Here is a 25,118-nt window from a genome sequence, read left to right as displayed (position 1 = left end):
GCTGACACTGCAGCTGTCAAGTACAAAAACAAATGAAACACAGCACGCTCATGATTTCAACCAAGGAGTGATCCAAGTCCACTCCTGACAAGTTTGAATCTTTCTTTCAGGTGCAGAGACAGCAATTGTTAGGCCCAGGATGGAGAAAATGAAGGCATCATTTGCATATTTCATATTCTAAAAGAAGATCATAAAACTACAGCAGCATTTTGGAGTATGCACGTGTGTGAAGTGTGGGTCACCAAATTATCCTCCTGTTGTCTAGAAAAACAACCTGACTTTGCTGCCGCTGCATTTTCTCATAAACTGCAACACTTGAAGGACTCCTGCCCACAAAGGCTGCATTTTTAAAGATATTTCAATCTAACACTCACATTTGTCACCAGATGCATGTTATGCTTCATTGTCAAAATCTTAACAACCTTACCCGCTGCCTGCCTACATCCTAAAACGGTCTAGCGCCAGCTTTCTTAATGTGTAGTACAGTAAGCAGGGGCCCTTTTATTACAAATCTATTTAAACCTATAAAGTAGTCAATCGCATGTTCAGGGGGATCCCAAGAGACAGATAAAATAGATAAAATTGTAAGCAACTCTTGTATATTATTAGTTAAAACGCAACTGCACTAACAAAGTTATTACTAACCACATGATAAATACCCCTGAACCAAAAATAAAACACCAGTTCATATTTTCAAATCCACAAGTTGCTGTAACTACATTTGTAACATAAATCGATCAGATATGGATATCATTTGTTTTATATTCATTCAGCCAATTTAGCTGTCACTATTTAGACTGTAAAAGGTACAGTGAAATACAGTTGCTATTTATTCAAAATTATTCAAGAATTATGGACCTTCATTTTGACAGTGTTATTATTCAAGCTAATGGGAACTCTTTCTGACACAATCTCCTTAAGCCAGTCTCATAGACACAGGTCACCTAAGGACCTATAATTACTGCAAGCAAACATTTTTGTTTCCCAAGCGAATGTTATTTAATATGGCAAGAGTAAATGCAATTGCATCATGTTTATAGTAGCTTTGGGTGGCACATGCTGTGTTAGTTTCTCTGTGTGACAGTCAGTATTCAGGATTGATAAACTATTGTAACAGCCAAATCACCGCGTATTTTGTTTTTGGAACAAGAATAATATTTTACAGAAATCAACTTGCCAGACATGAGAAGTAATTAAGGTAAGCAGAACTACTTTCTTCAGAATAATTCTATACTGGGCGGTAATTACCACAGCCCGTTTTACTTTCACACTAATACAAAATTAAGCAAAAACAAACATTTAAATCCATATGTATTTCAATAAAATCACTGCTAACATTTCTTTTGCCAAATACAACAATTACAAGCAATTACTGTGCTCATTAGTAATAATGATGTGGGCTGTACACAACGAATTATCTTTAGGAGTAAAGACACAGTTTGCCCCTTTGGGACAATCTGTTGCCTTTAAAACACGATTTAGCAAATCAATTTATCTCCAGTTTCAACGTTAATTGTCCTGGTTTCATTGAGCTTTGTTTTAGAAAAGGTTTACCAAGTACAGCAGGCTGCTGGACTGTTATTCTGCTTTAACCTTGCAAAGAGGTTATTTTTATATACTGCAAAAAATACGTTTGTCTTGTACTTATACAGTTCAGGGCAATATAAAATATATTGCAAGATTTTTGACATTTGCCATATGGGAAGTGATAGCAGTGCTGCTGTTACGAGAAATATCATCTCAAGTGGTGATCTATCTTAGACCTTTAAATTACTTAAAATATGAACATGTATGAGAGGATCTTTACTTTTGATTTCAGCTTATGAACTTTAAATATTTGCTTGCAGTTCTTTCCTCCAAATATGACTATATTGATAGATCTGTCCTTACTTCAATGACATACTACACTGTATTGTCCATACACTATTGCCACCACTGTAAACTGGCAAAATACATTGAAAAAAAGTTAGCGTTTTTTTTTTTTTGTTTGTTTTTTTCATATCTGAAACTCTACAGTCCAATCTGAGGTCACAGAAATAAACACACATGCATTCAATATACTACTTATCAAAAAAACAAACAGACAAAATAAAATGTTTACAACCTGATAGTTGAAGAGGCACAAAGTGAAAGAAATATCATCCAGTCTTTCGTCTGTGATATAAATTCTGGTTTGGTTCAAAGAACGAATATAAAACCCAGTCAACAGGAGTTCAGACTGATAAGGTTGGAGATATGCGGTGGTCGTCCTAGAGTAGAGGACATACTCCAGAGACAGAGTGAGACAGCGAGCACAAGTGCCTGTATTAAAATAGCTGTCTATCCGTGTACTTCCTCTACAAACCAGAGAGAGCTTTCTGTCTCACACACGCATACAGTGCACTTACTGGCTCTCGACACTTGAGAGAGACAAGCTAACCAGCAGATTAACTTTGCCCTTAAACAGTTTCTATAGCAACCACACTTACAATTGACCCACACACTGAAACTCTGCCCACAAAGAAGAAAATTACTCTGCCCAGAGGAGGTAAAGAGTACTCACATTAGAATGACACACTCCGTATAAACTGCAAGAGTTACTGTACTGTACAGGGACTCCATTTTCTTCCCTGTTGTTTAAATGAAATTATTCTTCAGAGTATTGCCGGATTCTGTTTATTGAAACGAAACGTTGAATTAACGGGTAATGGCGACTGATGTTCTGTGTTGTTTATGGGAGAAATGCCAAGGGGTAATACCTTACTAGAGATTGGAAACAACTGGACTTGCAACGCAGTTTTCTGTAAAGCATGTCAGTCTGGACTATATACAGGACAAGCCTGATTATTTGCAGTTAGTGCATGCAGACAGTAAACTGTACAAGCTCCTGTACTTTAAAAGTATCTATACGTCATGATTTATTTTATTTATTATTTTATTTATAACTTAAATATTTTATCCAAGATAACCAACTATCCACTGGAGGCTTAGCCACACCAAACTACAGTGGAAACCTGCTTCAACACTCTTGGAAATTACTAAAAGGTGTAATTAAATGTGCACCTTTTTGCACATTTTAGAAGACTATAATTTTATAAACAGGTGTTGCATTATACAGGAGATGCACAGTATACAGTACTTTAGTATATTAGGTAATACAAGGGGATATGCTCAAGGCAGCTCAATCATGCATGCTATACACAGGGTGTGTGTTATACTCCTGAGATTACAGTATACATACAGGTGATTAAACAGTGGAATATATACTGTATATGCTGTACACAATGGTTAGCCACACGGTTTGTTTGCCTACCAAAAGTGTTACTTCCTGCCAAACAGCCACATTGACATGTACTTTCTTCCCCTTCAGCAGACGACCTATTTTATCTTTATCATTGACCCACACACTGACACACCAACACAGTACAGTTCTGTTGCCAGGCTGTTTTTTTTTTAGTATTGGAACATTAATTTGCATGAGAGTGTTGGAGTGGTGGAGAGGCAGGGGTTAATTATTCAGGGCTAACAGAGAAACAGAAATAGAAAAAAGAAGCAGGCGATTGTAAATTCAATAACAGGGTTTTTAGAGAGAAAAATAACAGATGACAACCATTTTTAATGCAGGTTGTTGCTCTAACAGACTTGTGATTATAAAAACTCTTATATCAATTCGGAGACCCACTACAATAGTAGCCTAAATCCACCAGCATGCAAGCCTATCACGTGGTGTGCCGGGTAGTCTTCGTGGGCAATATCACAGTGACTGGTGCAACAGCCACAGCATCCTATCGTATAAGCAGCGAATTTCTACTTTTATCAAGCTTCAAAGTAAACTAGAGAGCATTACTAACTTCACAGAACACTTTTCTGGAAGATAAACCCCACGAACTTGTCAAAACCACAGGGTCCAAATACCATCAACGATTAGTGCTGTATTAATCCTGCTGGTGTAATGAATTCAATACATCTCACCTGAGCTTGTTACCCATTCAATGTGGCTAATCAAGCATACATTAAAACCTGGAATGGGTAAAACTGCCCAAGTCTTATTTCTACCCCTGTCCCTGCATGTTAATGTTCACAGTTCAGGCAGTCATCCTTTACAAGTCATGCATGGAAGCTTTGGTGGGGGAGGAGGTGATAAGAACAGTTGAGTCACCAATTCAAAAAATCGATTCCATTCCAAGAGATTATTAAAATATAGACCGTGAGAGAGGGGCCATTTCACAGCCTTTAGACCTTTAGTCACTCAGCAGCAAAGCCAGCCGAGGAAGTTGTTTCTTTCATTTAACCTTATAACCCTCAAACACCTGGTAAGTGTTGCTTAACTGAAACACCTCTTCCGACTCGATGCTAAAGGCGCTTCTTCAACACAGTCAGGTAGGCGAGGCGCTTGACCCGTCCCACAGAGTGAAAAGGGCACCTCTCAGTCATAGACGCTTAATAAGACTGTCGCGTTGGGCTTCTGCGACAAAAAGCGGAGAACATTCTCTTCGTTTGTAGCTTCTTTGGGGCTGAGCTCTTTAAAACGAGTGTGTGATTTCTTTGGATGGCAGTTTTATCATTCTGTCTCTGTTCCTTGTCTTGTCTTACCAATTCACAGAATCTGTTAATAGTATTTTTTTTTTTTTAAGCAGACAATAGCAGTTTGCAACCATGTGCAAGCAGGTTTCATCCAAATTGCAAACGCCAACAATCTTCTCCATCACAAGAGCCCAACTAACATCCTGAAATCACTATGAAGTGATCACATTGGGGTGAGGATCATTAAACTCAGCAGGGATTCACGCTCACACTGTGTCCATGTAGGGCCTCAGCGTGATGGTGTGCTAATGAGCACAGCCACTGCTGGGGCTGTTTGAATAGCAGATCCGGAATTGCAGGAACAGTCAGAAAAAAAGCACCATAACAGAAGCTTTCATGGGAACCATTAAACCCATCAGACGAAACGAGTCAGTTATATAACCCCAACCCTTCACCCAAACCGGTGACTTGATTTCTATAACGTTTGGACAAAACGGTTTGGGCTGATTTATGAAATCTTAGACCCGGCGATTCAGATTTTACATGATATGACGGGGGTCTGTTGATGCTTTCCTTCTCAGTATGACAGAATGCTTCTAATATCACTCTTGGACAGCCGAGGTTATTCTACTCAAAAGCAGCATGTGCTGTACTTTAAGTCTACTTCGTGTTTATTCTTCGTACAGAGACTATGAACGGAAAGGGAAAGGCTGTCAGTCCTAATCCCTTGTAAATATCAAGTAGTTTACCAGCAGAGCCTCCTGATCACCAAGCAATACCACCCTCCATCTGTGCAAAACCAGCTTGTTACCCAGGACCAATTTCACAATCCAGAATGGCCCCAGCATTTCTAATGCACAGCATCTTTCATTTGAAAGGTCAACACACAACTAGTATGAGACTTAATTTCCTGTAATGCTACTTATGTGGATGTGAGTTGTACTAGTACTTCATAAACTGCTTCCTGTCTGGGAACAGACCAGTTTGTAACCCTGATCCAGTAATACACTGATAGATGCATACATAACCACACTTCCATCTTGAATGGATACAGCATGTCCAAATTTGACCAATTTTATCTGTTTTTTATTCTGATCCAATAATGACCACCCAAAATCTCTCTTTTTTTTTCTTTATGATGGCTATACAACACAAAGCGAACCATGAGCAGTCTCATTGTGCATGCACAGCAGGCACTATATAATTATAACCAGTTTCTTCAGCCTCTTCTAGCACATGAAAGACAACAGCTAATGTACTCCAGCTAGCTCCTAATATTCTATTAACATTTCAAGATATTCAGTTAATAAAATCACCATTTTTTTTTTTTTAAGTATCTTCAGAAGAAATCACTTCAGAGGATACATATGGTAATACGTTTTTTGAAACTTGCCCATTCACCATACAGCTAATGTGACAAAATATATAAATACAAATAAAAGGTTTGAAAGCGCGCTTCTAATTGCTAGACCTTCGCTGAGGTTTCCAGTGCTCTCCAGAAGCGTTACCATGGAGTGTCGCACTATAAAGAAGTCCCTATTTACAAACAAGAGCTCTCATTACAAGTTCCCTTTTCAATATAAATATCCATTCTGCTTAATTATTCTCCTGCTCGCTAGGGGAAATGCAATGAATAGCTAAAACAGTCGGCAGACACCGCTCATGGAAAGAAAGAGTTCAGTAACCAGTATTTTTAATTATTATTTGTTTATTAGTGATTGTTTTATAAGCTGGGTTGCAAAGCTCACAATCTCATAGCTGAGCTGGAACAGGTTTACTGTTAGTGAAGTACCAAGAGAGATGCTCCCAGGGTTGGTGCAAATTCTTGTTTTTCAATTTCAATTCCATTTCTTTTTTAAAAATCAAGGAATTTATATTTTAGAGACACAACAATTGTTGTGATTGTTCAACTGCTTTCATTTCAAGCCAATTTAATTGACTAACAGTGGCTTCAATTGAAGTGATTTGTTGCCACTGTGAGATGCTCGTTTTAACAGAATGCTGCTGATTGCAATTAACGATGTGTTGGAATTGATTAAAAGGGAATGAGAATTGAAAGTGAAAATAAATCGGAAAAATTAACAAATCTTCACACCAACTTTTTACGTTACACTGTCCATTAAAAGCTGATGCCTGTGCATTCTGGGGTCCCAGCACTTTTCCCAAATTGCTGCACGTAACTGATGTTCTAATGAGATCAAATCCTTTATGGCATTTGGAATCATATCCTGTTAATATTGCAATGCTGTAAATAAATAATCCCACATTAGTGCACATTAGGAATGTGTATACATTCCTAATGTGCAAGTTTGCAGTGTCGTATGTATGAATATCACCGTCACCTGAGACTTCTCCTGGTTTGCATTATGCATTAAAACGACACTAGACGAGTGTTAGGCATTATAATTTGGGGATTTGCAAAGATTAATATACAGTATGCATCTCAACATCTCCCTCGCTTGTTTGTAGCTGTGTATTAGCAATGAGATGTGGTTCCAAAACAGGCTTTCTTTCCAGATGGAAGTGATCCCACACAAAGAGAGGTTCACATTCCTGAAGTAGGTCACTAGTAGTTTTCAAAGGCTATTTGCATGCTGGTTACTCGAAATAGACTCCTGATTGAAGCCTGATCAGATCTCTTCTTTCCAAGGAACACTTATTTTAATGTCTTTCACATATGCAGATATGGCCCTTTGACAAAAAAAGAAATGGAGTACAACATGAAATTTAACAGACAATTAGCTTTACGCAACAGTACTTTGTACCCTAAATAAGCTAGTGTCTTCATTAAAACATGCAAAGCATTTAAAAAATGTACCAATAGCTACTGCTTGTTGATATACTAGTATGCTGGCAATACAAACAGAGTTATGTGTCTTCTTTATGTAAATGTTTGTACTATACTTGTCAAGAACACTGACTGATGTTAAAGGGATTCTCCCATTGTATATTACAAGATTATATTCAAATCAGTTCATAACAGCCACATTTATTTATTTATGTCTTCTAAATGCTGTAACAGGAAAATGAAATAATTGCGGCACAGACAACTAGTTTTTAATATATGCAAATGAAGACACTGTATTGTGATAATTAGAGCTTCTTGGTTGTTTGCTCCTCTAGATCTTTAATATGTCTGCAACTTATTTTATTTGAACGATTCAGTGAAATGACAGCTGTGCCTTTAATTGAGTTACCCTGCCTCACCCAACCATGCATGGAAATGCGAGTTAGAACGGAGCTGGCTGCATTACAGTGTTTTACTGCATGTCACTGTATTTGCATGCTGAAGGGAACTGTGTGACACAAAAGGGTATTAGTTATTGTTCTGTAAATGTTTGCAGAACTAAACTGAAGTTCCTTTCATAACCGTAAACTGTGCAGATCAAGATCATACAGATCTTCAACTGGCATAATCTAGAAAAACATATTTACAATGGTATAAAGCAAACTGCTCGTCAGTGGACAACATTTAACTTTAATGAAATAACCACAAAGTATTCATACTGAAGCAAACAGCTGTACAAAGAAAATTATTTCAACACGGTGAGAAGAGTCTGAGGAGAATAAAACAACACAGCTGTAAAAAGAAAAGAAAAAATCTCGGTAAAATGAATCCGCTCTAACTGGTGAAGCTGGTGTTACTTAAGCCGAATTGACCGTGCTGGGTTTCAGCCCACGTCATGGAACATCAGGGGAGTCTTGGGGGTTTGCTGCAACAAAGCAGACTCAAACTAGGCCTCCCAGTTTCAAGCCACTGTTTCTGAAAAAGTAGCTGCGTGTTCCTTCATTAAAAAAAAAAAAAAAAAAAACACGACTAAAAAAGGTTGCTTGCAGAAGACTCATCTTACACAAACCCCAAAGGGCACAGAGACCTTTACAGTCATATTGGAAGGGAGATGAAACCCATTTACATGCATGGCTTTACGAAAGAGAGGAACCCACCTGCCCACAGACTTCCAAAATCAGCAAAGATCAAAATATCAGCAGTTACTGAGTCACAGCTCAGGGTCTCCCTGAAACACAAGCTGTTTCTTTTCAAAGCCCACACAAAGCATGGTGCAATTGGAGGGGGCATATCTACGATCACATCAACTTGTATTGGCTTACACATCACCACTTAATATCTGTTTCTAATACTCTGTTTATTAACAGCCTGCTAGCTAGGGTTGTTAGTGTTAAGCAGAATGATTTAGTTTTAAAAATACAGTTTTGAAAATGTTGCCCTCAAATATGACATAAAATGCTCCATTTACTATTTATTTATTTATTTATTTATTTATTAAGTGTCTGGGTAGTATACCTAATCCTCTTTTCTACTAGAAAATGCTGACCAGTAAATTCAAAGTCAAGCCCAACCAGGAACAAGAGGTGCCAGTTTATCTGTGATAACTAAACAAAACAAAACAAAAAAAAAAGAATGAAAATAAACATGCAACAGGGGTGCCCTCTTGTGGGCGATGTCTGCCATCACACTCTGAGATTTGTTGCTGTTTTTTTCACAAGCCAGCTCACCACAAGTTCCCCAAAAAGCTGTGCAAAATTAAAACCAAACAAAATGAATCCCACCAATATTGAGAGAATGCCAAAACAGAAACTTCCCCAGTTAATATCCAAGCCTAGGAAAGAAAACAAAGTTAAAAATCGCTCTTCTCCTTGCTGCCATTGACTGCTGTTTTTAACGGAGAGGCGGAAACAAGAGCCGCAGATGATATTTCAGTCCAAAAACAGCTATTCCATACATGATGCCAAATGCACACTGAACTACAACAGACATTTATTTTTGTACATTACAGTACTTGCAGGACATGACAACCAGGAATGGCTAAATCAACAGGTTTTTTTTTTTACACGTGTCCAAGAAAGAATAATGACAAAAAGGTGTAGCAAAGGCCATGCAGCTTTGTTCTGGGAATTGCAGTAAAAGGCGCAGGAAAGGTTAGCCCCCCCTGGGGGGTGTGATACAGACCTGCTGTTAGTGTGAACAAGGGAAGCAGGGAGCCAGGGGTGTGAAGAACCCACCCCCAACTCTGCCCGCAGGGGAAGTGTTGCAACAGGGGCACTCATGCTGCTGCTGCCACAGCTCTTACTGTATCACTACTCCTATGCGCTTGCCAAGAGAAACAGATATACTTATAGGACGGCCAGCCTATGTTTAATCTTCTGAGATCCATGGTGGCTGCTGGGAATGTTGGTGAAACACGCAATGGCACCTTTAGGAGGAAGGTGGAGGAGTCTGAAGTGAGAGACAATTAAGAGGAAAGGTTTTCAAGTTACAAGAACAAAAATACAGTAAATCAAGTATGATCTTAAGTGCTGACAAATACATGAATCTGTAGGTCTTCTCCAGCTGCATTTGAAAGCAGTATTATCAGCGCTCAAACAAGGGAAGTAGGAGCATTTTTAAACCCTCTTATTAAAACAGAGGAGGAAGTTATTTTGTCATCGGCACTCAAAGCTTTCCCAATTTCTCTTTTTACTGTGGCTTATGAAAAGCAAGTGACAGGCGAGGGTACACTAGTGTCAAGACACAGACGGAGGAATCACATGTATTTTGGGGATGTGGCACAGCTATTTTAGTGTTTTACATATTTTAGTGTGCAGTTTAGTGCGATTGAAGACCTGAGGTCAATAACACGTCATAATTAATTGCAAATACAATGTCATTTTTATTAGAATTGACCCCAGGTCTGGTAATAGGTTTGACAACACACAAACTGTCTTGGTTTCGCACAAAAGGAACATTGCTGAAGAGTTCCACCATACTACCTGCTCATTAAAATAGTTACAAGATTGTTCAAAACGCAGTCAAATCATGCCAGCATCCTATTTAAATCAGCTACTGTAACCTCTGTGTGAAGACCAAGCCTGACCCAAGTCTGTACTTCTGCCATGCTTTACTGTTCTAAGCTCATATGGCATGTAAAATAAAAAGAAATATATTTTATTGTGTTTTCAAAGATGACTTGCAGTTATAGTCAGTGACCACAAGATGGCATATGGTATCAATTAAAAAAAAGTGCTAGCACACTCAATTGAGCAATTAAAAGTACATACCTAGAATGACCTTAGCAGTAGGTGGAACCATGTTGCTCACAGTTAATAGTTTGAATGGGAACTGGTGTGTCATGTGTGTGATTAGGGGCACTGTGGCCTGGTCTGTTCCTTGTCATAATGACCTGCTTGCGACCACAGCCAATGTGTTGAGAAACTGAGATGCTTTCCCATGACTGTTTGAAGTTACACACAACACTCATACAGGCAAGGCGACCACATACAACGGGATCCAAACATTTAAAATTGTACTTACACCCTTCAATTCCAACCAGTCAGTGCAAGTAATTAACAGCTTTAAAATGTTGCACACAGAAGCTGCTACAGCGAATACAATGTAATTTTTTGAGTCTGTAAAGGACTCTCTTGTACACTCTACAGCCCAGTCGCCATATTTTCTGAAAAACAAAAAAAAGCTATATTTTCCTTGAACTTCTGCTATTTCACCGGATAACCTTCTGCTAAGAAAAATAGTCCCTAGCATAATTAGAACAGAAAAATGACACACACGCAGAGAAAGTGGTTTTTACTATTATAATGACATTGAATAGTCCGTGTAGTATATCAAGTTGGACTCGAAACTTCTTGTTGGAGGCGGGGCATCATTCAAGCTGGCAGAGAGTGGATTGGCTGGTGCGGAAAGAACTGAGACAGGGTTGGCAGTTTGACTGGCTGGTTTTGAGGCAGGGTGTTTGGACCTAGCTGATGACAGAATTGTGGACGAATCGTGTCTTTCCTGTTGGTTTGCTGTCCAGTAGCTGTGAATTAAGCCCTCATTACAGAGACATGATTTCCCTTGTCTCTAGACCAGCGTCAGAAAGTATCAATGTTTCATTAGCTTTTTATGTTATCAGATTAGTTGTACATTGGACTGTTAAGGGAAAAAGCTGGTATTTATGTGCGGATTTATTTAATTTATTTCACAGCACTATGCAAAATAGAAGCCCGCTAGATCTGGAAGGTGATTGGCTGTTTGCACTCAATCGTTTTCTAATTGCAGTTAGTTTATTCTCACCTTCTCTGTTTTGGCCACTATTAATCTACGCCTCCTAACCGAGATTTTAAAGTCAAAGACCATCATACCCTGCCACCTGAGGTACAGTACCTGCCTGCAGTTTCAGGGTTTGCAGACACAGCCTCCTTGATACCCTGGGATGTTAATACGATTGTCATTCACCGGCCACCTGCTGCCAATCTCATTTTCTGAGTGTGGAAAGAAGCTTAATTTGGCTTGCCATTTACTGATTATAATGGACCATCAAATCAACTGTACCATTTGAGCATGACTCAGTGCTACTCAGCAGCGATGCAGGTGATTGGATGCCTGAATTGCCGAAGGTCAAGTATATGGAAGTGATAATTAAACACTCCCTTGGATGCAATATAGCCTTCGTTAATCTACATTCTGCCAAAAGCAAAAGAATCAATTCATCTAGATTATAAAAATCGCACATTTTTATTTAAAGGTTAGATTAGGGGGTGTTTTCAGTCAGCACTTCAGCATAACAGCTTGGATAAAAAACACAGGATTCTTCCTCACACATGCATTAACCTAATTAGATTGTTTGGAAATATGCCGTCACAACCTGAAGCAACAGTAGCTGGGGGGGGGGGGGGGGGGTGTACAGGAGTACCAGAATGAGAAACATACTTGCAAACCACGCTGTCTCTGCTGTGTTATGCAGCTAATTGTTTTTAATTTTGCTACAAGCCTCAACAAGGAGATTCAGATGAATGCAAGCCTCTTCATTTGCCTATAGTAATGAACCCCAAAGCCACAGCGTTGGATTAGTGCAGGGGTTTGGCTCCGAATGAAAACAGGAAAACATATTATCCAACCTCCCCCCCAAAGAACTGCAAAGAAAAGCAACAGGTTTACAGAGAATATTACGTAGGAGTGCAATGCTCGTATTGGGGACCCATTTCCAAAGGACGTACCCACTTCTGATTTCATCAGAAAAGACATTATGTACAGTACTTCATTCTTGTCAATAGTAAAGGAAATCATCTCAAGTGCTTCTCCTTGTCAGCATAAAATCCCTGGATTTCTAATAATTTTTAAAATCCACAACTGGATTCCATTTTATAGATAAAAAGGGGACTGGAACTGTTGGGGCCTTCTCACAGCTAAACCTGCAAGAAACAGACAAAGAGCTATGTTGCATGCACACATTAACTGAAAAAGTTGGCTTCTCATTGCAAATTACAAGGGCAACCGGGATCTCTGATCATGCACAGGCCACATCACTGCGGATAGCACAGAAAACACAGATCCTTAAACATGTTGAGTGGCTGCTTAGCCACACGATTCCTGTTATAGGACTGATCTTTTGCAACATACAGTAAGCCCTGGCCTCTCCTAGCCACGGTCCCACTGGTGGTATCTGCCTGTGATATTAAATTACAGAGCACCGCCTACCAGACGCAGCATCCGAAACGCTGTGCTCAAGATCGATGCAAATTTGCCCACACGTTGACCTTTCACTGTAGCTTTCCTCATTACCGATGAAAACCACGTGAGGAGGCCAACAGCGTAAAATGACAGGAAATATCTTCCTGCCTTCCTATGTAAAAATCTAATGGATGGGACTGTGCTAATCACCTAAGCCTTTACCCGCTGCCTTAATTCCCTCTGTATTCCTCCATTTACAGTAGAATACCTCTACCGTACCCCCTGCATTTGACAACAGGTTTTCACAGGAGGAGCCGAGGAATAGGCTCCTGAGTGATAACACCACCTGAGGGAGGTGTACAAATATAATGACTCTGCTTTTACAATGAGACCAGTGGCAAACAGTCCATTTTAACAAACAAAATCTCTTGAATTGTCCAGTGTTGTTTGTAAAGTGTTACAGACCAGTACACTGCAGGGTTGGAAACAGGACTCCCATTGCACAACACCACGAATGGACCCACCCCTGCATTCAGCTGTTCCATGAATGACAGACACATTCTGAATGCTATAGTTGGAAGCCATAAGTAAGAGTGCTTTGCATCAGGAATTTGGTTACCCTGGAACAACTCACTCTGCTGGATGCCAAGAAAAAGCCACTCGTTTGCAGACGACATCCGTTCGGCATTGCTCTGCATTTGCAAAGGAGGACTATTCAAACCGGTCCTATTCAAATCAGCCTTTCAAAAGCAGGTTGCATAATTAAAAAAGACTGGGTTCGACGAGACAGGACCTGCAGAGCACTTTACTAATGGTCTCTCGGCCTCGTTAGTGTCTTCAAAATAGGACGCTCACAAGCATTTCGGTAGCCACATGTTCATAATATGATTTATTCATTTTTATATGAAAACGTTCTCTCTTAAAAACGATCAGCCTAGACTATCCCAACTGTGATGCAACATCGAATATCCAGAGTAGTATATTGCAACTGTGCATAACAGCTTTGTAATTATGTGTAAGTACACACGTATTTACCAAATAACTACTATGTACATACACAGTAATTAGAGACACTTGATGTAAAGTGTCACTGGGGACTTTCATTTGTTTTCTACTACACCAGACAATCAAGCAAGCCACCAAGGCAGTGTGTGCATTTTGAAGATTTAGTGCGGTTTCTTTTATGCCCAAGGAGTTCCTGACCAGCACAGCCCTGCCATGTAAGAGAAGATACCGGCAATTAGTTTATTAGCTTTTAGTTCTTGAAGCCAGGATTTCAAAATTTTACTTTGTGTTCAAGATTCATTCAGCCAACACTGCAGATTCAGTTCTGCCCACAGTCCCTGTGATTCCACAAAACTGATTGCAGAGCCACACAGCGCACACAATGATAAGCAGGGCTTTACCGGAAGACAGTCCCAGCTAGCGTCAATGCTTTGAGCTTTAAAACAAAGACAACAGAAAAAAACTAAAACCAAAAGGCCTTTACATTCCACCTTTTTAAAAAAATGTTTTATTTAAAAAGAATAAATCTTGAGATGAAAGGTTTTGCTGCGGTGAACTTGCACTTGACGGTAGAGCGCGGAACTACAGAGAATAAAGAGATGAAACTGTAAAAAGATTAAACCAATTAGACTCCAGAGCACACCTTCATTTTCAGGACCCATATTAAAATATAGCTAACTAACTATTATATTAACTATTTAAGAAGAACAAGTTACAGAGACCTCTCTCACAAAGAATTAATTATTATCTTTGTGAGGGGGGTGGTGCTGGTGCGACAGAAGGAAATGTGCATTTCTAAAGCAAGTACAGGACAGTATTTTCATTTCATTAATTAGCGGCTGGATTCATAATTAAAACATGTTAAGCACCTATCAGACTGAAAGCTCGACACATATTTTCAAAGTTTTAATATCAATAGGAGAACTTCACGAGCAATTTAGACGGTACACACAGTAGTAAGTAACACGTACAATGTTATGTTGGCTGTCATTTTCCGTGCGTTACCTGCAACCCCATGCTAACAACACACTAACAGCACGGAATCTTGTATGTTCTACTTTTAGTTCTAGTTTGTTTTAAAGGTAAGATAACACTGAGAGCAATGCCCACTTCCCCTCTCGCCAGTAAAGAGAACACTGTTTCTGCTTCTCACGCCCCATTTAGCTCTGTCACCCCCAGCTTTCTAGATCATGTCTTCAAAACAAGAGATGGAACTCTAAAAGGGACTGTCCCGGGCAAAGCAGGACATCTGGTCAATTTTTCTTCTGGCTAAAATAGCCACCTCAAGCAAAACGCCAATCTTGTGACACAATGAAGGCAGCAAACACAAAAGAGAAAGATCGGCTGTGTTATACGTACAGAAAATAAAAAAAAAAAAAAAAAAAAAAAAAAATAGCCTGCCAAAAGAGTCATTGATTATCTCACAGGATACGGCACGTTCCCAGAATGATGTGCTCCACACAGTTATTGAAATGTCAATGGTCTAAGGGGCAGTTACTGGATACTGCACGCAAGCCAACATGCCGCAGAACTTGAGTCCGGCTTTTTGGTTGAAAGATTTCACCAAGTTGTGATAAACAGATTCCTCTCTTCTTTAACTGCCACATAAAAGTACCATTTGAATTTCACAAAATTTCAAAAACATATTTTAATAATAACAGATCACTTGCACCTTCCTTTGCTAAGAGGTTTTGGGAGACAAATTGCAGGCTTGTGGTTTATGACACTTCTGAAAACCCAGGCCTTTTAACCCATGTATGATAATGGGCTCCATGTCATCTGTTTGGGTATCCAGTATATATCAGAGGATGTGCTGAAGAGAAGGCTGATGAGGGGAGAAAAAACACATAGTTTTACTGAAGTTTCTGCACTGGAATCTCTCATCCGTCATTCTACAAGCCAACTTTTCCATAATATTTCGGTTAAGTTTGTCATTAAATTACATCTAGACTATTACCGACATAGAAAATAATTGCACCTCTAAGCTTTGCCTCCTTCAGCAATACGCACAGCCAACAAAAATGTATAATTAAAGACAACTTGGCAATCGCGTACAGCAAACCACAATATCAAGAGAGCTGTCATCTCACACATGCAAGCAGTTGTCTGCAAGGATATTCAGACGTTGAACATCGCTGACACTTTGCCGAGATAAAAGTTACGGATAACGTGGACTGATAAAATCTTAGTCACAGGAAAAAGACACACAGTGATACAGTGACATGCAGCGGCAGAGAGTCAACAAAGCAGCGCAACCCCAGGCACTTTATATCCTCCCAGAAAGCTAACAGCCAGGGGAAACGTAGACCCATACAATGTGTTTTAACCTGTTATTCGTCTGTAGGCAGCCACGAGTGATATCCGTTATACCTGCTGGTTGGCCAAACGATTCCAGGTTAAAAGAACTATCAGAACAAAGCTGTGAATGTTGGCAAACAGGCCCATTCTCTCCTTATGCTGTTGAGCGGTTTGCAGCCATGACTGTTCATTGCATCCATGTGGCATATTAATGTATATGATTTATAAGATCTTTAATGATCAATTAGACCTAGGTGATAATGAGAAGCCAGCCCATCCCAAGTCAGCGAGCCCATGTCAATGATGTACTCCAGCTTCCGCCCTCATCATTACCTTTTCAAATTTCGGTTTTCACTGCAACTGAAATGGAACCGATGACAAAGCACGGGTCACGAGCAGAGGCGATCTGAGGGGGTGCACTTTTTCCAGAGGAAATTAAATAAAAATGCTTCACGTGGTTCTTTTGTGAACAGAGTTAACAAGAACCAAGAGATCTGGAGCACCGAAATGGGAGGGAAGGTGCTTCAAAACTTCTGAATAATCATCAAGTTGATGTTTCAAGACAAAAGGACACTGTATAAAATGGAACGCAGGCAAAAACTACCTTAGTTTCTGAGACACATAAATTAGGGAATCAAGCCGAAACCCTTCTTTCCTGCAGGCTTCTGCATGCCCTGTCACACTGGGTTCATTTCTAGAATAGACCTATTAGGAAATGACCCCAAATACCTGAAAAACTATGCACTGCTCCCTCGCTATAAGGCTCTCGATCATAACGCTCCTACAGCATGTCCCCCAATTAACTATACTAGTGATTCAATATTTCTACAGTAAATACAGTACCAGTGTTGTTCAGACTATAAACAACTTCTCAGACTAACTTCCCTTTCCGTCTCTCCCTTTTGATATAATATCTGAACTGAAGAAAAGGTTTTGATTACCTTTGATTACATGGTGCATTTTTGCTTCACTGTATGTGCATTAAAGAGAGAGAGTTCTTTTATTTTGTATTTTAGTCAGATGTACGTTGTGTCCCACAAATCTGCTGTGATACTGTACACTGTAAACACAGTCCTCGTTTATCATTCGCGATAAACACTCAGTCACTGTGCTATCTGTTAATGCATTGCTATAACAAGCGCGACAGAGGCTTGCATCCTCCAGCACAGCTGTATGTTCAGAAGTACAGCTTTCAGTAGCATGAGAGCACTTGTACTTGGAGACAAAAAGGCGTAATTTACACTGGGAAATCTCCTCCTCACATTGAAGCAGTACTAAAACTTTTACTTTTCAACAATGCATTTGTGTAATCACTAGTCAGTATACAGTCCCCACAAGAACCCAAATTCTCCGATCATCTTAATAACTTGTGCTACAGAATACCCTTAGTAGGTTTCATCACAATTGGAGAAGAGGTCTGCTAGATAGATAGATAGAGATAGAGATATATATTTATTGCACACACACACACACACACACACACACACACACACACACACACACACCATATTGTTAAAAAATGTGACACACAGACAAGACAGCTGGACGAACAGACAGCCTCCACACACCTGGAGATAATCTGCACTGAAAAAAGTACCAGCATATTTCATCACAATTGGAGCAGCACTTTCGCTACTGATGCAAAAAACAGCAGAAATACAGCGAGACGGACAGACAAACAGCCTCCAAATTCCCTGTGATTATGAAACAAAGTAACTTGTGATAAAGATCACTAGCTAGTGGCTCTCTAGATACAGTATGCAAAACAATAACAAAACGAGCAGCCCTGTATTCATTAGATAGTACCAGTAAAACTTATTTGGGTGCTGCTCTGTAATTTCATAATGTAAAATCATGGTCACTTGAAGACTTCTCTATTCCTTACCACATACTGTATAAGGTCTTAAGAACAGAGGACTTGCTTTGGGTCGGGTGATGCCTGGTATCTGTGTGGTCCAACTGACTTTCCTGACTCGTTTAATCCTTTGATGTTTTTGGTAAGTACGACAGCAGGGCGGGTTTGTCTCTTGTCAGTTATAGTGGACAGCTGTCCAGAAGAAAGTGGGTGGGCACTTGCTCCTCTATAAAGTGAGTTTATGTTCAAGCCTTACAGTAAGAGCTATGTTCTTGACCTAGAATTATAAATACTGCATCGGTATTTATGAGTTTTACGTTTTAAAAACAGGCCTCAGAAAGTCTGAAGGCTTAAACCTTTTTCCTTTTTTCAGTTGTGTAAGTGGGTGGTTAGTCAGATCTACACTAAGATTTATCATTGCAGTTTTACTTTTTTTTCCCCACCATCAGAGCAAGTTGCAACAATTCCCCAAGGCAGGATTTACTACAGATAATTACCATTTATTTTTAGCCTCTCTCTCAAAGCCAACGCATACATTTCCTTCCACAATACTGAATATATTTGCAATACATTATGGCTGCCCAAACCTTTGAAATAAACTTCCATCTAAGCTACTGATGCTAACAAATAATAGCCACTGTACAGCCTGTTTAGTAATTTCCCCACTAAAACCGGATTATTAAAAGCCACTGGATATCAAAGCGGGCAGCTTCCTTTTCTAATCTCAGTATCTTAAGATATGGGCTTCTGGTTCACTTGTCAGCAATATCTCAAACTATGCCATTAACCTTCTGTTCAGAACCATTAGGTGCATGCATACAGTATGCCTCTGTGTGTGTCAGCTGTGAACGGTGTAACACTGCAGGAGTATAGGAATACCTCACAGGAGACAGGTAGGACTACATTTTAGCACCACTTCCAGAAATGACCATCAGGGGGTGCTGCAGTGTACAGAATATAATGTGTCAACTTGTAAACCATTGAGGGTGCTGTACAGGAATCAAACATATTAAAAGAAAAAAAAAAAAGTGTAGTAACCCTTTAAAATAATGAGTGTAAAACCATAATGAATTCTGACTGAACACCACAGGAATAACACCTGAATATCTTCTGCACTACAACACATCTCCAGTATCTGTTGATGAGGGCGCTGTTACAGTAAATCAATTTGAATGATTCCTAGTTCCTAGGGCGTAGAATAGGTTTGGCACATTCTGATTCTAGAACTGCTTCTGCTTGGAATTCATTGCCTTCAGTAGCAGGTTTCGTGTTTTTTAGAGGTATTATTTGACCCAAGAGTGTGATTGTTTTTAATGACTGTTCTTTTTTTTTTTTTTTTTTTTAATAGATGGACCGTGTCTTGGTAATGTCTGTAATGTTTGAAATACTGCACGCTGTTCTCTTCAGGACTTCTTTGAAACAAGATCTTCATCTCAATGGATTTTTCATGATAAAATATTTTATATAAAAGTAAATACAACTTTACATTTAATTTAAGGATAAAAAAACAGGGGGTGGATATATCATTAATGCTGCATCCTGCAAGATGACTAATAAATAAATGCCAACACCTTTGGCTTCAGCACCGCACTTCAGAAAAGTACCTTTTCTAGATGTAAAGCCAATTATTAATATTACTAGCTACTATTAGCACTCACTTTCAACACTGCAATTACTTAGCGCAGAGAGAGCTGTGATATGATCAGTTTCAAAGACGCTTACAGAGGGGATCTGGTGTCCCGTTGAGCAATATCGACAGGCTGGTATCCCTTCTCTCTGCCAAAAAGTGCTGCAATGTTAAGTATGAAGTCAGAAAACTGCCAACTGCTCTGCGCCCCCGTACACACCACACAGAGATACTGGCAGATGGAGAACCACGGCTTACCTGCTGTCAAAAATATGCTTTCAGGCTCCACAAAACCAATACGAAAACACTTGGTTTTGTTAAATGGAATATCCACTGCCAAATTATTACTCTATAGCAACAGAGCACAGCAAATCCCCATATTAATTACAACTGGGGAAAAACTGCACTAAAGGGCAATTGGCTGTTCCTTAGAATATTGTTTGACACAATATCTCGGAACCATTATCTCTGCTCACGAGCAATATAATTCAAGCTGCTAATCTGCCAAGTCATAAAATGTCAGAGGTTTAATGTTTCATTTAACCCTTTCAGCACCAGCCGTTACTGCGGCTGGAGGCATATACTGTATTGTTGGCATACCAGGCTCTCATAGGCTTGCAAAGGAAACTCTTCTTTGTTATGGAAAGGGGTGGATTTATACATTCAGTACATTGTAACTATGCATAATAACATTGTAATCATATGTAAGTACACCTGTATTTACTAAGTAACTACTATGTATATGCACAATAAATTAAAGACCCTATGTAAAGCGTTACCATATAATCTTAATTGTTGTAACTCATAAAAGGACATATAAATGGATAGCCCACATTGATTTGACAGAGAAAAACTAAAACTCCAAACTGGCAGATTGACGAGTGCAAACATTGCCAGAGACCCAGTGTGGTCATTTGTGAGAACGCATTCACTTTTACAAACTTTTCTGGCAATTTCAAACCACACCGCACTATACCTTAACCGTTATATAATCTAGATGTCTTGCAATATCTCTATTATCCTTCTTATCACCATTCCAAACCACTTGCCCACATTTTCATTTTTACAAAGCGCAGATAAAATTATCCTCCTGAAACCTGCAGCAGAGGTTATGCAGGGAACAGACACCAAAAAGATTCCCTGAATACAACACCGAAATGAGACAGAGACTGGCAGGTGAACCCTCAACAGCACTAAGGCAGCGCTTCAGCGGGAGGATGCATTCCACAGAAGCCCAATTAAAGCAAGCCATCTGTGTTCACATTAGCCACGTATACAGGCCCAAACCCGGTGTACAGAGCAACTTACATTTGCACAGAAAAATCTTAAGCCCTGTAGAATGCAACTGCATTAAGCTTCTTATCGACTGGAGAGTAGCCAGTCTGGATGGCAGAGTGTGGTCATGCCAGGTGACTCCACTGCCATGCCTGGCTAGGACTGTTCCTGGCCAGAATGAACCCTGCCAACTATTAGCACAAAAGTCAGACATGACACAAAGAACATGCTATGACTATTGTTATATCCAGGATCAGAGAGGCAGCTCCAGTCCCGGAGGGGTATTCCATTCCAGGTTTAATAGGTATCCTTCTTAGGCTGAATTGATTCAATTTGACAGTAAAAAGGACATGGCTGGAACAACACTGCCCACCCCCTGTTCAAGATCATCTTTTAAAACAATGATGCACCTTGTTAAAATACGAAAGCATGCCCAGATGCTAGGGAATACTTCCAGTAAGCTTAGACTAAAGAATAAAGGCTCAATAAATAACCGCAGAGTGTTTTTCAACCACATCAGATACGAGTGCAAGGCTTACATGAATCAAGATCGGCAATGCGGAAGGGAGGTGGTTACGTTTTTCAGCAAGACCATTAGGCATAATTAAAGCACATTAGCTTTAGGTCATTTATGGTTTTTGGTAGTTGGTCTGTGCTGGATTTGCTGGCTGCAGTGCACTTACTTCTAAGTGAATGTAACAGATGCATTAGTGCTCTGGAGAATGGGTTTGATACACATGTGGAGAAGTGCCAGAGTGACAGAAAAAGCACAGGTTCATTTTAAACAAACATTCCAATAAAGAGACCACAGACACTGCCTGGCCACTTTATTAGGGTCTGTCTGCTCGATTGGATTTGGCCTCATCCCGGTGTGAGGCATCCTGGTATAGTCTTGGTCCCTTGATTCCTCTGGAAAGCTGAACAAATGCTCATTGCTGTTGTTTATTTAAGCACCGTTGTTGATCAAGCCCATCCACTTTAACTCCGACACTGAAGGCTACTGTCAAGATGACGATGACGCACCCATCTGCCACACCCGAATTGTGTATGAATGGTTTGAGGAGCACGGCACAGACTCAAGGGACCTTCCATGTTACCCTACCTCTCTGCAGCAATTACGTGACGTATTAACTGAACTGATAACCATCCCTCGACACAACAGCCCACCTGCGAAGTCTGTGCCATGCTGTGATCAGAGCAAACGATGTCCCAGCAATGATGCGCTCCACCAGGCTTGGTAAGGCTTTAGGATAATAACAAATCTTGCATTTAGTTCTGATTTTAAGATAATTATACTGTACCTTATTCAGGCTGTCAGACAGTTGGAAGTATTTCAATAGTAGATTTTGAAAACAGATGTTCACAAACCAGTAGGAAACAGTGTAAAAAAAAAAAAAAAAAAAAAGCTCCTAAAAATAAAGATCTAAAAATAAAGAGCTCTAAAAGTAGCTAGTGGTTCAAAGGCTTTCCTTCTCAATTACGTCTCAATTAAAATCTGTAAACTCAATGGTTTAACTGGGTTAGCTCAACATGCAGTTTAATGCATCTCTGCAGGATGCAGCAACTGAAAACGCGGCTTATTCTTCATGGGGACTTCCATCCACCTGATTTACAGTGAAGACTTGTTTTTGGGATGTACAAGGGTTAGGGCTGGAGAATTTAGCGATTGTTATTCAACTGTAGGACACAGGGATTACATGCTCAGCCTTATAAAATGATTATCTTGCCAGCTAGATAACACTAACCTTACCAAGTAGAGAGGGCGGGGCTAAACGTTTCAATGCTTGTGCTAAAACATTGTCGCCACAAGATATACAGTATTGGGTGAAACACGTGTGTCCTGTCCCATGTGGAAACAGGGTAGCATAACTCTGGTCACGCACAAATGAACATCATTAAATACAATCTATTACTAAATGACTGCCATGAACACTGAAGTGTATAAGTTGACCACAAAATGCATTTTGTGTTTTGTTTTTTTCTCCCCATTGCCAAAGCAGCTGTCCGTAAACCAGATGATAATAAAATCAGATTGGTTGAATAAACACGACACACACACTGCACTATAACAAGATGCCTCACCATTTATAAAAATGAATGAAGCATTTTCCACGTGGCCCAATCGACGGTTAAGGCAATTTTAATTCCTACACAAGAAAGGCTGTAAACAAGTTAATACTCCTTAAACAATGTTACACATCCTAGATCACGTGACAAAAAAAAAAAAAAAAGCATGTCATTTAAGAGAAAAAAGGAAACTGGTGCAATTATGGAAAGTGTGATTACAAAATTCGTTTTCTGATCTTACTAAAATTAAACTGAATTACTCCTTAATCATTACAGCACAGCAATAAAACAGACCAGATAAGTCCTGGTGCCTAGGTATAGAATATCGTTACGCTTTCTGGTAGAAGAGCATCTGTTTTATAACATAATTTGTTATCTGCACAATATTGTTAGTAGCAACACTCTCAAAGCTACAGGCTAAGTCTTGTTTTTACAAGTGCATACTTTAAACTGATTTTTGACTAGACAGGGCCCACATTATGCAAATTTTAATCGCAATGAAAATCCATAGCAGCTTCAAAAGGAAAAGGATTAATGACAACCTGTGTCACCCCTAAGGACCTCAAAGTGTCCAATTCTCCAGCAAGGAGTGTAAGTGTAGAAATGCCCGAACTGTAACCCTGTATTCAGGCCTAAGCAGATGGGCAGCGGCTTAATTTACTTTTAAATCTGCACATGCACACCTCCATACACACATAAGATCCAGTTGTTCCTTAGATACAATACCAGGGAGCTTTGTCGTCCTTTCACTGTTCTGTTTGTATAGTTCTTCCGTGACATTTTTCAGGGAAAAAAGAAATATACTGTATACATGCAGGTTCTGTACTGAAACAGCTAGCTTGTTAGCAATTCAGTAACCGCTCTTTAATTTTCTGTATGCCCAAAACCATTCAAATTAACCAGGAGGAAACTAGTCAAGTCTAAACAGACAGAACTACAACACACAAATATGTTGATCAGGATATGCTACTGCTGTAACTGGCTGGCTGATTCAGAAACGCTGGAGGTAACTGCAACAGTGACATTTGGGTAGCTGCAAACTATAATTAATGCACTGACAAGCAATGGTCTGCTTTAAAAAGGTGAGCAAAGGTTAAAAGCATTGAAATAAAAATAAATAAAACACTTGTAAATAGTCATTTGAAGCAAGCAGCATTATTAGTGTTATTAGCACAATAATCATATGGGTTGTGTGTTACTTAAAAGCTCCATTACCAGATAGTTAACTCTACTTTGTACAGGTAGTAAACTACTCTCATCTGCATTTTCAAACAAAAAAGGTAGATGGTTGTGCAAAAGGAATGAAAAAGGGTTCTCTTCACAACAGATGTTGCATAGCTCAATTTGAAATTGAAAGCGGAAAAAGTAGCAGGGAAGAAAATTAAATCAGCATGCAAAGCATTTTATTTTAATGAAATGTTGGTGCTTGCATCCTTGGACTTTACTACATATGTAATAAACCCCAAGGAAGACAGCTACAGTAGCATCAATCCTTCGGGGCAATGAAATTGCCATATAGCACATCAGTGACTCACATCTTAAAACAGCAGCCCTTGAGGCCAACTGTCACATCGTGCAACAGACATGCTTGCTTTTTTGTTTTGTTTTCAGGCAGAGCTGCAGAGCTGAAGACACTACAGCCAAGGCCTGGTACAGTAGTTTCATTTGAAAAGCCTACAAAAGTCATCCTAATGCATGCACTGATCTAGAGCTATGGTTTAGCATCGCCTAGAATTTTATGATTGAGACATAATGCAAATTAAAATGACATTGTGAACATAATTTAGGTCTTATTTAACATCATGTAATCAAAGAATACAAATTATAAAAAATGCAAAAAAAGTCTACCAGAAGCCATCATAGTTGTACAGTGTTTCATGTCAGATTCCAAAATGTCACTTTAAAAATTGTCAGGTTTTTTTTTTTTTTTCAGTATATGGACTTTATGAAGCAAAATGTGTTAATTCTACAGAGTGATGCAAAACTTTTGGCCATAGCTGTATATGTTTGCATAACTGCAGTTTAATGCATTGAAGGCAGCT

General features: G+C 39.4%; 1 protein-coding gene and 1 long non-coding RNA gene across 7 annotated transcripts in view; one reads left to right on the top strand and one right to left on the bottom strand.

The window, feature by feature from the left end:
* Positions 1–25,118, bottom strand: part of dgkza (diacylglycerol kinase, zeta a) — a 107,424-nt gene that overhangs the window by 70,595 nt on the left and 11,711 nt on the right. The window contains exon 1 of one of the 6 annotated variants that reach the window (XM_041218700.1): positions 2,105–2,439. The exons of 2 other annotated variants lie outside the window; for them this stretch is intronic. The gene's annotated coding sequence lies outside the window, so the exon portion shown is untranslated. Of the gene's footprint in view, positions 1–2,104; positions 2,440–25,118 lie in introns of those variants that run through there. 3 more of the 6 variants (XM_041218702.1, XM_041218703.1, XM_041218704.1) reach the window with 3 other exon arrangements.
* On the top strand, positions 1,033–23,148 carry LOC121294701. Its single transcript, XR_005946815.1, has 3 exons — positions 1,033–1,198; positions 18,153–18,249; positions 19,456–23,148. It is a non-coding gene; the product is annotated as an uncharacterized LOC121294701 (long non-coding RNA).

Source organism: Polyodon spathula, chromosome 19 (assembly GCF_017654505.1).
Source record: "Polyodon spathula isolate WHYD16114869_AA chromosome 19, ASM1765450v1, whole genome shotgun sequence".
Lineage (NCBI taxonomy): Eukaryota > Metazoa > Chordata > Actinopteri > Acipenseriformes > Polyodontidae > Polyodon > Polyodon spathula.
Note: the sequence above shows the minus strand (reverse complement) of the source record. Positions and strands in the feature narration are given on the sequence as shown.